At 52.1% G+C, this 14,205-nt stretch overlaps 1 pseudogene; it reads right to left on the reverse strand.

The window, feature by feature from the left end:
- Positions 1 to 4,917: 4,917 nt before the first annotated feature.
- Positions 4,918 to 14,205, reverse strand: part of LOC123156724 (alpha-L-fucosidase 2-like) — a 14,294-nt pseudogene continuing 5,006 nt past the window's right edge.

Here is a 14,205-nt window from a genome sequence, read left to right on the forward strand (position 1 = left end):
GAGATATAGCCGCATTGTGGGTGTTACACCGTGCTGCTGCACCTAGTCTGTCCCAAGCCCACCTGTATCGGGTGCCACTTGGTAGACTACTAGCACTACCTACAAACACCAGAAACTAGTTGCAACTCCTGGACAGAGATCAAGGCAATTAATAAGTCGAGAGAGTCAATTAAGGATCCCAATGTGTGGTAGTAGCTATTCATGGATCACAAACACAGAACTCAGTTCCTGAGGATGGCTGCAATGAGACAACCCACCATGTACTCCTACATGGCCTCTCACCGCTACCTTTACCAAATTGTGTTCACACACTTAGCTCTCAACAGTAACATGTTCACCACGTCCAATTCATCCCCGATGAATCAGACCTGACTCAACTCTAAGCAGTAGCAGGCATGACAAACAAGCATGAATAAGTAGGCACATCAGGGCTCAAACAATTCCTACTCATGCTAGTGGGTTTCATCTATTTACTGTGGCAATGACAGGTCATGCAGAGGAAATGGGTTCAACTACCGCAGCATGTAACAGTTAAATCGTTGTTGTCCTAATGCAGTAAAAGAGAGCAGGAGCGAGAGAGTGGGATTGTATCGGAATGAACAAGGGGGTTTTGCTTGCCTGGCACTTCTGAAGATAGTATAGTTCTTCATCGGTGTCAGCGATCTCATCGTCAGTACCACGTCTACTGAGGGGGGACAATTACCGACGATAGAGAGGAAACACAATCAATGCAATGCAACAATATGATGCATGATCATGACATGGCAATATGTTGTGATTTGAGCTAATGTAACTAACAGCGATTTAAATGAAGTTGGTTTGAATACAGGATTCAAATTCAAACTCCATATGTGATTATTCAAATGCCATTTAAATGAATTGTCCTAAACAGTAGTCATAAATTATTCTAACATGCATGAAAATGGTACAGATGGATAGATTGGATTTCTCTGATCATTTTTCATATATAAATCTTTGCATTTGGAGTTACAGAATAATTTCTATGATTTTTAGAAGTTTTAGCTATTTTCTGGAATTTCCTGGTTTATTTAAAATCCGGAAAATCACTTACTACGTTAGCACTACACCAGGCTGACGTCAGCGAGTCAATGGGTCAGCCCAGGTCAAACTGACCTGTCGGGCCCACTGGTCAGTGACTGAGGGGCTAATCCCGCGTTGACTCGTGCTTTGACTAGCTGCGGGGCCCACTGTCACTGGCTGTGGGGTGGTTAGCTGGCAGTGTTTAGCACTATCACGCGGCCACGTCGGCACGCCGGAGTTTGGCCGGGAACGACCTCAAGCCGCGGCGGAAGCTCGCCGGAAAACCGCTACGGGGCTCGGTTTTGCGTGTGCCTTGCGTCTACGGGTAGCTGAAGGTGCGCTGCATCCAACCAGGCGAGCGACAGCGGCTGGGGTGGCCGGAGTAGGCGGCGACGAGGAGCTAGGTGGCGACCGGAGTTCGGCCTCGGTGGTTAATCGCTGTGGTGCACGGGGAAGCTTGCGGAGGGGCTCTATGGACTCCTGGTGATGTGAGGATCTCGTCCCTAAGCTCGAACATGACCGTCGCAAGCTCTAGCGCCGGCGGCGGCAAACGCAACGGCAGGGAGCTTCGGCCATGGTGGCTCGATGGCTAGAGGGCATGCACGAGCAGGGTAGAAGGGGGAGATGAAGCATCAGCTCACAGCAGGGTCGATGGCGCGCGAGAGAGGTCGGGGATGCGTTGTCGACAACGAATCGACTGCGGCGATTGCCGGACAGAAGCGGTGATGAAGGCAGCGGAGACGACGCTGCGGTGCGCCGGCGTCACGTGGGTTGGTGGAGACGAAGAGGAAGGCGTGGCGGTTCTTCTGGAAGCATCGACGGGGCGAGGGGTGGACGATGGCCGCGGTGGTGCTCGTCGGCGCTCTCGGGTGCTCGTGGTCGATCGCGGGAGGGAGAGAGCAGAGGAGGAGGAGGGGATCCACAATGAGAGGGGGGGTTCAGGGGGTGCGTGGCGCTCGGGGACGACTTTAGGGCGCCACGGAGGCCAACAGGGAGGCAGGAGGTAGCCACGGGTGGATGTGCGCGCCGCATGCAGCTGCTTGTCCTCCTGGCAGAGGAGGAAGACGACAAGAGCTGCGGTGGTGGGCTGGGTTGCCAGAGAGGGCTGGCCAGGTGGGCTTCCTACTGGGCCGCAGGTAAGGCCAGGTGAGTTCTCTCTCTCTCTAATATTTCTCTTTTCTATTATTCTGTAACTTGTTGGCTTTATTAGAAATACTTAAACAGATCCAAAAATCATGAAACTGCTCAATGCTACTGTTTGGGATATAACCAACAGCAAACATTTTAGTTTATGATTATTTGAGCATTTAAACTATTTTATAACATTTAAATGCCCAAATGCAAATATCATATGATTTAATTCAAAAATCCAGAATGGCCTAGAAAAATGTGCACCATTTTTGGGAGAGGTTCTAGACCAATGCAAAGATGATGAACATTTTAGAAGGGCATTTTGGGTTCATTGAAAATGATTTTAGTAAACCCTAATTGGTTTAAGGGGGTGCTGGGGTTTGTTGCTCCCCATTTCAGGTTTAAGAAAAGTTTAAACATGATGCAACACAAGACTAGCTAACCCAGAGCAGACGAGAACTAGGGATGTGACAATTTCACCCCACTTTATATATAAAAAAATGATCACATACAAATGCAAACAACGCGACTCCACACACTCACCCTAGGCGGATACAAAGGGAGTTGACGAACAACAATGCTACTCCAAATACCCCAAAGCAAACAACAAGTAGATAAAAGAGCATAGCCAAGGATCTAAGGAGCTCTCCACCATGAACGAGTCACGCGAGGAGATGAAGCCGTTACTCAACGAACCAGGGACTCCAAAGCGATGCTTCCAGGAAAGAAACGACAATGGAGAGCCACCACCTCCCGATCCAGTGAATCGAGGTTTTCACCCAGAGTAAAAAAGAGGATGCAAGGCCACCGAGATGGAGCCTTCAAGAAGAGAACGACGCATGGACGTCGCCGCCATCGGTCTGGCCAGAACCAGACGAGGTTTTCACCGGCCACCACCCTCCGCCTCCACCCGGCATACGTTCCGACATGACAGCACCGGTCGCACCACCACCGTAGAGCGTCGAAAGCCCGCCCCCATGCCGCCTACGTGGCAATGACAACGATCTCGTCCGCGCCCGAGCCACGAGCTCTGCTCACGAGCCCGCAGCTCCCGTCACCAAGGACACCGCCCTGCATCCAGACACTTCAGAGACCATCAAAGGTGCGGGCTTTGAGTCGACCAGCAGATCCCAAGCACCATCGAAGCCGCCGGTGACCGTCCCGCCCCGAACAACGATCTGCGGCCAAGAGGCGCTAGGCCTAGAAAAAGGGGAGGGGGAGCCGAGCTCGTCCACACGAGCGCACCATGCGCCGGCGACGGGTGGTCGGGCTAACCCATCCCTCCAGCAGCCTCCCCTGCGTCACACCTGACGCCCTACCACGGCCTCCAGCCAGATCCACGCGAGGAAGAGGCAGCCACCCGTCTGCCGGCGAGGCCAACGGATCGACCGCACCCTGCCGCCGAAGAAGGCCTCCAGAGGAGCCAACACACTGACCCGCACCGTTGTCGTGACACCAGGAAGCCCCGCCGCTAGGCACCGTTGCCTGAGCCGCCCATCGGCCACCAGGCCCGCCTCAAACAAAGTCGCCGCAGCCCGCGCCGCCCGCGGGCAGATCCAGCCGAAGCCCACGCCGCCACCTCGGCCATGCATCCCTCTTGCACTACCGCGTCCAGCCCTCCACGCCAGGGCCTGCTGCTTGAGCTCCGCCGCCAAGCACGGCCATGCGCCGCCGCGCCCCAGATCTGCGTCGCGCCGCCGCTCGGGAGCGCCCGCCCGCGCCAAGCCCCCATGAGCCACGAGAGAAAGGGCCTCCCCGTCGCCAACACTCACCGGGCTTTGCCCGACGGCGCGGACAAGAGGCGACAAGGGAAGGGAAGGGAGGAGAGGAACACTCGCCGGCAGCTAGGGTTAGCCCCTCAGTGGATAACGCGAGGGGAGGGGTTTTACAGTAAACTAACATCAATGGCATATTTCTTTATTCTCTTTTAGTTTTCTTTCGAGTTTGAATCGTGTGTCAGTGTTCAGGAGTGGTAAGCAAAAAATTAAAAACACTATAATAACAAAACAAAAAAAAGCCTTGAACTATGGAAGCATTATCAGAAAAGGAGTTCCAACGGAAAAGAGAAAATGCTGAGGCGTCAAGCCATCAACTTCTGCGACAAACCTCCATAAGGTGCGGAAAGCTAACATGTGAAGCAACTTAAAATGCTCAACATGGCTTGGATGGAGAGGACACGCTATTGCTTTTCTGATTAGGATTTGGTGGTCGCGCTTAGAGCTAATAACAATTGTCACTCACATATCGGTCAGGGTCTAACACTCTGGGCGTCATATATCGTTCGGCACTTACTGTGGACTCTGTACACTGTCAATGACCTTGTTTAATTAGCGGGCAGTTCATACCTTGTATAATTAGCAGTCTGACTTTGGTGATATACACACTTGCAGATCATATTTACAGTTTTCTCTAAGATTTCTGACTAGACATGTTACTGGTTTGGTTTTTTTTGGGCTATGTTATGGTGTAACCTGCTTCAGGTTAAACTCGTCTCATCTCATTCAGCCAAAGGCTAATCTGCTTGCTTCAGAAATCAAATGAGGCATAGTATAATACATTTACAAGGAAATCGTTCTAGGCTATGTATGTTTCCAAACATTGACTGTTTACTGAGAACAAGGAGAAATATCGTATCCATACACCAAATGTATCACACACCAACTCATTCATATGCCCACACATGATAGCCAAGCCAATACATACAGTTATTACCCACACACCAACTCATTATTCTTAATCAAGCCATACATACTAAATTATTATCCACACAGCAACTCATATACATATGTCCATACACAATGACCAAGCCACACACACACACACACACACACCCTAAAATGCGCATTTGTCAAGGGGGCATGTCTCGACACACTGTAAAATCCCATTGAACCTGTAAACGTTATCAGCTTCCACTGTGGCTTCAGCAACTTGACCGCCATAATGCAGCCGTAAAACTGAATTATCTCTGTTGTTAAACCACAGCACTGCTTCCTGGAGCTCCCCTTTCTCCCAGAAGATGCTGACAGTGGTGTCACCCCGGGCCCTCAGCCCTTTGACACACCCTTCAGGCCACTTGTCGCTTGGAAGCGCGGGCAGTAGATGCAGGTCAGTGGGAGTGCTCTGAAGCAGCATTTCAGCGATCGCAGCTGAGAATCTGCAGGACAGTACAGAATTGGAGATGCTAATATTACTTTCAGACAACAGGCACATAACCACATACCCAGAGTTGGTTAATTGGTAATTACGCAACCCGGAAACTGTCAAACTGATCAGACAGAATGAAGCATATATCGTATACTGAATAAGTAAGAACATTTCGTACCCAAAGTTTCCATCGATCTGGAATGGTGGGTGTGCTGTCCACAGATTGGTGTACAGTCCTCCTTCGAACCCAACTTTTTTACCAGGTGGAGCCAACGTGATTAACTTCAGGATCATTCTGTATGCATTTTCGCTGTTAAGAAGGCGCGCCCACAAAGCCATCTTCCACGTGCTTGACCATCCAGGGCCATCTTCCCCTAGTAAGAAACAACGATGTATTAACTTTCGATTTGAGGAGAAATGTCCCTTTACTAGTAGGTGACACAAACTGGTACTGTACTAGGAACATATTTATTGTTCCACCCTTTCTTGGCAAAACACATACAACTACAAATTCATGTCTTATGTTTTCACTTGATAGGTGATGCTCCTAAGGCACATCCCAATAGTAAACCATTCCAGCAATGAAGTTCAACAATGTGTATTCTTATTAGACTAGCACAATGCCCGTCTGCTGCCACGGATTAAAAATTACACCGCAAGATTAAGATGCTTATACTGCTATCTGTTGTGCTAGATCGAAGTCCAACAGTGGGTGTGGCGACTGTCAACAGTCATGATGATGGACAGATTGCCACAACCATTTGATTTTCTTTTCATTCATCCTGTTGTCAAAACATGCACAATTATTTGACTAATTCCATAGTATTGCTCGATATGGTTGATTCAAAAAGCAGGACAGGTCTGCAAAGTATTATAAGGAGTGATGGCTTCTCTCCTCCCTCCCCTCCCGCTCCTCCCGCTCTCCTCCGGCAACACCTCAACCAATCCCACCCCCTCCTCCCTGGCTCCGGCGACCGCATCCTTCCACGATCCTCTTCGTTGGAATGACTCCCCCTCCGACAAGGCGCTGCGGGCTGCTCTCGGCGTGGGCGACGCGATGGGGGAGGATTTTCAGGCGCAGGTGTGGAGATGCCTCTCCATGCACGTCAACCCGCGCCGCCATGAAGCTCCATGCTTCCTCTCGGTGCACGTCCACCACGACACGCTCGACCTCGACGAGGTTCTCGTGGCTGTCCTCATGCAAGCTTGCCTGGGCGGCAACGCTCCCGCCTTCCAGGTGACTCGCCTTCAGGATCAGCTCTTTCGCATCTCTGTCTCCCACATGCGCATCGTTCAAGCTCTCATCGCCGAACCCATTCTCACCGGAAAAACCCACTCCATTCAGTTTCTTCCTTATCCACCGCCAAACACCTCCACACACCAACAGCCCTTTCACCGAAGAAAGCTTTTCGACATCGGGGACCGCTTCAGCCATGCTGACGCGTTTCTCCGCTCTCAGCTTCGTTTCGCCCCCTCCCCCGGAATCGACTTTGAGCTCAATATCCTTGAGCTATTCTCATCCAAGGTTTTCGAGGCGCCAACAGCCGCGGCCTCACCCAACTCTATCATCTTCTTCGTCCACAAAGCGGACTTCATGGTCGATGAAACTCTCGTCGCCACCCTCCTCTCGTTCCGCTTTGGGGGACATGCGAAGTCCATCGCCGTTTACCGTCTCTCCAACGCTGCCTTCGCAGCGCCAGTCTCCTCCAACATCGTCGCCACTCTCATGGCGGCATGCTCACCAATTGTGGCTCCTCGACTGTTCGCCACCATTACGGTTGCGCCGCTCGGCTCGCCAGCATCGCTGGCGGGGCGGCCACAGTCGCCACCTCGCTCATCGTCGGCGCCTCCCTGCATCGTCGTCAACGACCAACCACGCTCCCCTCCGTGCATGTCCTCCATGCAGGTGGGACCTGGCACCTCCAACGGTCGGCCACCCGCTGGGCCTACTGCGACTTCCGCACCACTCTCTCCATAGCGAGCGCATGCAAAGGTACGACCGTTCCGACCGGGCATTTCGTTTAATAAGCTGATCTACTCTAAGTACCACTGTCTTGTCACCACGCCCACCACATGCTTAGCCCACAAACCAACAACCCCTATATGGATTGTGTTCTACTCAAAAACAGTGTGTGCTAATGAAACCTTGATCAATAATGCTCTAGACCACCAATTCTCGTTTCAACGGGCCTTCCACGCCACCACGCTAGCTCCTAACTTGTTTCTAGTGCATGTCTACTCGGACCAGGTCAGAAATGAAGTCCTCCGTGTCGCGCCCATCCCTTTTTCGAATTTTGAACTACAACTATTCGACTCGTTTGACCACGCTACGCAAACAGTGCGATCAATACCGCTACCTGTCGTGTTTGAACCGGACTCAATTGGACCGTCCATGCCCATCCTGCCTACCCACCGCTCGTCCTGCCTTGGACCGCATCCGTCAACTATAATCCTACCACACGATCCATCTCTCCTGCACGCCAAGATTCTCGGCACTGTTCCCTGCGTGGAATCCACTACTGATGACCATGTTGACCGCAATGCCATCGATGGCCTGGGACACGTGTGCCACTCACCTGGATCGGACGCCCCCGTCGGGTCTCCCCGCATCCCTCCTCCAGAGAGAAAAAATGACGAACTAGGTGGCTATACCGTTCCCTCCATAGACCAGCCCTGTATTTTAAACGAGCCGGCCACCATCGACCCGCCTCCACGCCACACATCACATCACACTGACACATCGACCCACCCCCCCGAGTCGCACCAGCCGCCCTCCGGTCGGCAGCGAGGCCCGCGCGATCCCCTAGGCGCCTCTTCTCACCCAACTCCACACCCTTCAGACACTGATTCACGGGCCCCACAATCACCCCCCAGCGCCACCACCCACCATGACAAAAACAACGCTTGCATGCACACGCATGCGCCCATCATCGCGTCTAGTCCACCACCTGCCTCCCCTACCTCCGCCAGCCTACGCCCCGCCCAGTCCCCTCAGCCTCGTCCCGAGATCGCCATTAACCAGTCGCACGCCCCTGCCACTGCTGCCACCTCTCTGCGATCTTCGATCTCCACGCCGATTCAGGACCCGCGCTCCTACCGGGAGGTTTTGCTGAGCTTCCCTCCTCGGGCCTCTGCATCCACGCACTCGCATCCATCGGCCTCTCCGGCCTATATATCCCCCTCACCTCAGATAGCAAGCCTCAAACACATTCACCACCATTACAGCCGAAAGAAGAAGACTAGATGCTTTCGGTGCCTTGCTAGCAATCACACTATCTCCGACTGCCGCAACCCCGTACGGTGCTCTCGCTGCTGGTGCTCCGGCCACCGGAGTTTCAGGTGCAAGGCCGTCCGCTTCCTCCCGTTCTTCCCTTCTATGCCTCCTTCTCCTCATATTAACCCCGCTTTTGTGCGGCCTCCTTGCAGCTCAATGGCTCACACGACGGGCACCCACACCGCCTCCGGCTCTTCCGCCGGCTCCGCGCGCTCTAACGGCGCTCCCATCTGGTTCGGCTCCCACTGTGTTCTTTCCAATGATCTGCCACCCTTCCACCTCCCGCTAATCTTCGGGCCGCGTGCATCGTCCTCATCCCCCCCGGCACCATCCTTCTCACCGCCTCCGCCACCATCCCCAGTCACCATGCCCTCCGAAGCCTCTGGCTTCTCTCCCACGTCTCCCCACATCCCTCTCCTCGTCCCTCCCAGCTGCCTCGTTAGGCAAGTCGACAACCTAGCCTACGTGCACCTCGCCACCCCCATGCACAATCCATTTAGGTTCATTCGCCAAGCCCTTGCTCACCACCGAAACAACCCCACGTTCGGCCTCACCTCCTCTGCGCGTGGCGCCGGGCGTCTCTCCTTTCCCAATGCGGAGGAGCGCCTCGCGGCCACAGGCCATGGGCCAATCCACTTCCAGGGTAACACCCTCTTCTTTGAACGCCCGGAGCACGCCGACAATAGATCCACGGCCATCTTCATTCACATGGCGGAGATCGAGGCTTTTGATTTCCCCGACGAGCTCTGGCACCCGGAGGGAGTCGATTACTTCTTCTCTCACCTTGGAGATTTCGTCTCCGCCGACCAACACTGCTTTCAGCGTGACTACTCGAGCGTCCACGCTCTGGTTATGGTTGCTCGTGATTTCGTGCTTCCCCCATGCCTTATGGTGCGCCTCCCTGACAACGACGTTGTCATAGTCAAGCTCGAGAGCCGTGCGCTCTTCCGCCATGGTTCTGATGCTTCTCCCTTCTCCTCAGAGGATGGAGACGATGGCTCCCTCTCCTCCCTCATAACAAACCCTCGCCTCTCACCCTCCACCATCTCTCAGATCAGAAACATTGCCACGGCCATGTCCCCATTTGCATGCTCATCGGAGTCTCCCACGGGCCCTCCTCCATCTCCCGCGGACCGGCCCCTCGAAGGCATTCCGATCCTGGCTGTCATGGCCGATGGCATGCCTGTCGCCATGCTTGTTCATGCCCCTTGGGCTCCCCCTGCTCGCTCCCCCAATCTGGCTAAGGAACGAACTCGACCAGGCCGTTCTCTCCCTATGCTTGCCCTGCCAGCTCCACCACCTTCACCGCCGCTCCCAGCTCCGCCGTCTCCCCCACATCCCCCATCTGCCCCCTCGACCCTTCTCTCGCCGGAGCCCACCCACGAGTGCCATGCCAGGCGTATCAGCAGACGCGCAAAGATGGCTACCGACTCTGGCATCAAGGCCAGGCGCAGCGCAAGGCTGGCTGAGATCGAGCCGCCTGTCTACTCCTCAATGACTGCCAGGGCTATGTGCTCTAAGGCAAAGAAGCTGAACCTGGCTGCGGCGTCCAAGGATCTTTCTGACGCTCTGATCCACGCTCGTCTCTGCGACGAGTCTGGGCTCGTCGACGGCTCTGCTCACGGCCTCGCCTCGCCTGATGATCTTGCTGCTGTTGTTGCTGCCTGCGGCGCCTCGCCGGAGGTGGTTGCGGATATTGCTTCGGGCTCTGGTGACCTGGGGTCGCCATGATCTGCTCTCTACACTGTGGCCACGAGGTTGGCGGCCTATCATGGCCATGTATCCGGTGTTTAGCACCGCTCAGTAATTGCTATGTTAGAACGACTCAACCTGTTAGTGCGCTCATGCCTTCTTCTGTCAGTTTATCGTACTGTAACTTGACCCGATATGGTTGTCGATCGGGTCAATACCCCTATGTAAGGTGCCGCCTCAAGTTTCAACTATGAAAAACGCCTCCTACTCTATCGTCTCCTGGAATGTACGCTGATTAGGTGATAATGACAAATGTGCTAACGTGTTCTCTGAAATCAATCTCCTACGCCCATCTATAGCCCTTCTTCAAGAAACCAAGTTACAAAAACCAGACACAATCAAGCTTCGATCGATTTTACCACGATTCCTCGACTCTAACAATCACCTGGACGCAACGGGATCTGCGGGCGGCATTCTTTCGGCCACCAACTCTAGATGCTTCTCGCTCATCAACAGAACATAACCGCTTCACAACAACTTTAACACTATCATGTCTTGCATCACCTCACAACATCTTTGTTACAAACGTGTACGCACCTTCGCAACGAGACCTAAAGATGGCATTCCTTGACGAACTAAAACTAATTGAACCACCACATCATTCTCCCTGGCTCCTAATAGGAGACTTCAACATCACCAGATTCCCTTACAAACGCAGCAACAACAACTTCCGAAGATCGGAGGCCGACACTTTTAACGATACAATTGATCAACTTGCTCTCTTAGAACTACCACTCCTTGACAAAGAATTCACATGGTCAAACAAAAGGCAGACTCCCACTCTAATCCGACTGGATATGGTTCTAATCAACCTCGCTTGGGATGCTATCTTCCCAAACTCACATCTAACCTCTCTCACTAGATTCATTTCTGATCACGTACCACTACTTGTCACAGTATCCACGTCTATCCCATCTTCCCGCCTTTTTTGGTTTGAACGATTCTGGGCTTCATTTTCAAAATGTGCAGATGTTGTACATGACTGTTGGGAGCCCATCGCTGCACATCGGGGGCCCAACATGGACCCTGCTGCCTCCCTAGCCTTATGCATTAAATCTACGCGAGCGGCCCTAAAATCTTGGGCCAAAACACTGAAGCCCATCCACCAACGAGAAACAAACTGCAAACTGGCCATCCAGGCCCTTGATTTAAACGAGGAAATCGCTCCACTCCTCCCGCTCGAACAAAAATTACGGCTCTCGCTCTCCACTCTGCTTCAACTAACTATCAAACAAAAAATCTCCTTCTGGAAACAAAGGGGGAAGGTCAGAATGGCCGTTGACGGCGACGAGAACACTAGATTCTTCCATGCTTCGGCCACCCAGCGATCGAGATCAAACAAAATCCCCATGCTCATTCACAAGAACACTGAAGTTTTTCTCCACGAACAAAAAGCTCACATTTTAAAAGATTTTTTCAACCAATTGATAGGAACCACTAAACATGCAACGTGGAATTTCAGTCTTCTGTAGCTATACCCCACAGCCCTCCCTCAGCTACGTGATCTAACTCTTCCCTTCTCCCACGACGAAATCCATCAAGCTTTTCTCTCCATGAACACCAATGCCAGCCCTGGACCAGACGGCTTCGGGCCCATCTTCTTCAGAAAATATTGGAATATCATCAAACCATCCATCCTACCATTCTTCGCTGCCTTCCAGGATCAAACCGGCTCTCTCGAACGCTTCAACCGGGCCTTCATGGTCCTTCTACCAAAAACTCAGGCGCCAACTGCTCCTGATGCGTTTAGGCCTATCTCCCTCCAAAACTGCACGCCAAAAGCAGTCGCCAAAATCCTCACAAATAGAGTTAAACCTCTCATACTGCTTCTCATCCATTACGATCAGACGGGCTTCCTTCATGGGCGTAACATTGCTGAAAACTTCATTTATGTTGAGGACATTCTCAGTACGTGCCACTCTCGCAAAGCTCCGACCATGGTTTTTAAACTGGACTTCAGGAAAGCATTTGATTCCATATGCTGGTCCTCCCTCATTCAAATTTTAAAAGCCCGCGGTTTCCCTTCCATCTTCTGCGCATGGGTCCAAAACATCCTATACACTGGAAAAACGGCTATTCTTTTGAATGGAGTTCCGGGGCCATGGATTCAATGTAGATGTGGTCTTAGGCAAGGAGACCCATTCTCTCCGTACCTGTTCATCATCGTCGCTGATGTACTTCAAAGACTAATAGCCAAAGCCTTCCAATCTAACGTTCTCTGCCACCCGCTACGACCAAATGAACCACCAGTGACACTGCAATACGCGGACGATACCCTCATAATCGCTGCTGCTAGTGAGACAGCCACCTTGCTTCTCAAAAAAAACCTTCATGATTTCGCCCTTGCAACGGGGTTGGTAATCAACTTTCACAAAATAGCTCTCCTCACAATTGCTACAGACTCAGCCACACAAAACAACATTGCTGCTGCTATTGGATGCTCACCATCCTCCTTTCCGCTAGTCTACCTAGGCCTTCCACTATCCCCTACAAAATTACCACTGACGGCCTTCGACCCGATCATAGATAACTTTCGGAAATTCCTCTTCGGATGGGTGGCACGCCTCCTCTCACGGGGGGCCAGGCTCACCCTTCTGACTGCGGTCCTCGACTCCTTAACAATTTATTTTATGTCAGTCTTCAGGCTTCCTAAATCCATCTTAGCAAAACTTGACGCTATTCGGAGGGCCTTCTTCTGGTCTAACGAATCTACGTGCACTGGGGCAAGCTGCCTTGTCGCGTGGAAAAACGTTTGCAAACCTAAAGTTTCTGGTGGTCTAGGCATTAAAAATCTTGAGATTCAAAACCGCTGCTTGCTCATGAAATTCTCCTCCAAAATTCTGCAACACCCAAATATACCTTGGACCCAGTGGTACAATCACCAGCATCCTCTTGGCATAGGTGCAAAAACTACACGTCCTTCCTTTTTATGGAAGGTTATCAACAGCAACTTGCCACTGCTAATTGAGCACTCCTTCGTCATCACATACAATGGCCTCTCCACTTTCTTCTGGCTGGATAAATGGCTTCTACAGTCACCACTACAAAAAGTTTTCCCAAACCTCTTCTCGCACTCCATTGATGACAAGGTTTTAGTGGCTACTGTGTGGCAAACCAGCTTATTGACGAACCTGGGGAACCGTCTGTCTAATGCTGCTGCTCGCGAGCTGGATTGTGTGCTGTTGTTGTTGCAGGACTTCCAACAGGTGGACCAACCGGACGAACGGTCTCTCACCCATGGCCTGCCATTCTCTGCCAAGAATGCTTACTCCTCTATTGTTGCTGAAGACTACACCGACCCACACCATGATCTTGTTTGGGCTTCAAAAGTCCCGATCAAGGTCAAGATCTTCGCATGGCTTCTCCTCCGCGATCGGCTGAACACGAAGGGCAACTTGTTTCGCAAGCACATTGCCCAGTCTGCAGCATGCCCTCGCTGTCAGGACCCTCATGAAGACGCGCTCCACCTCATCTCCAAATGTTCTTATGCTACACAAGTCTGGTCCTCCTTGGGACTGCAGGCTCCAAACTCTCTTGATGATCTGCTCCAACACCCAACGCTTCATGGCCTCAACCCCAACATTTGGTCGTCGGTAGCTCTGTCCATCTCTTGGAAAATATGGGACTCAAGAAATGCTCTAGTATTCAGGAACGACGATCACTCCCTCGGGACCACGCTACGCAACATTGTTGCTGACTTCTCTTTATGGGTTTTTCGGTTCAAAAAGAAGGAAGACAATTTATTCGCTAAGCAATGGCTTCACTTCTTATCCTCAGCTATTCCCTAAAAAGCTGACGTTGTAACAATCCTATGTTGTAATTCTCGAATTCCCCTTTTGAGTGGCAATATATTCAGGTGGGGA

Source organism: Triticum aestivum, chromosome 7B, assembly GCF_018294505.1.
Source record: "Triticum aestivum cultivar Chinese Spring chromosome 7B, IWGSC CS RefSeq v2.1, whole genome shotgun sequence".
In the NCBI taxonomy this organism is placed as follows: domain Eukaryota; kingdom Viridiplantae; phylum Streptophyta; class Magnoliopsida; order Poales; family Poaceae; genus Triticum; species Triticum aestivum.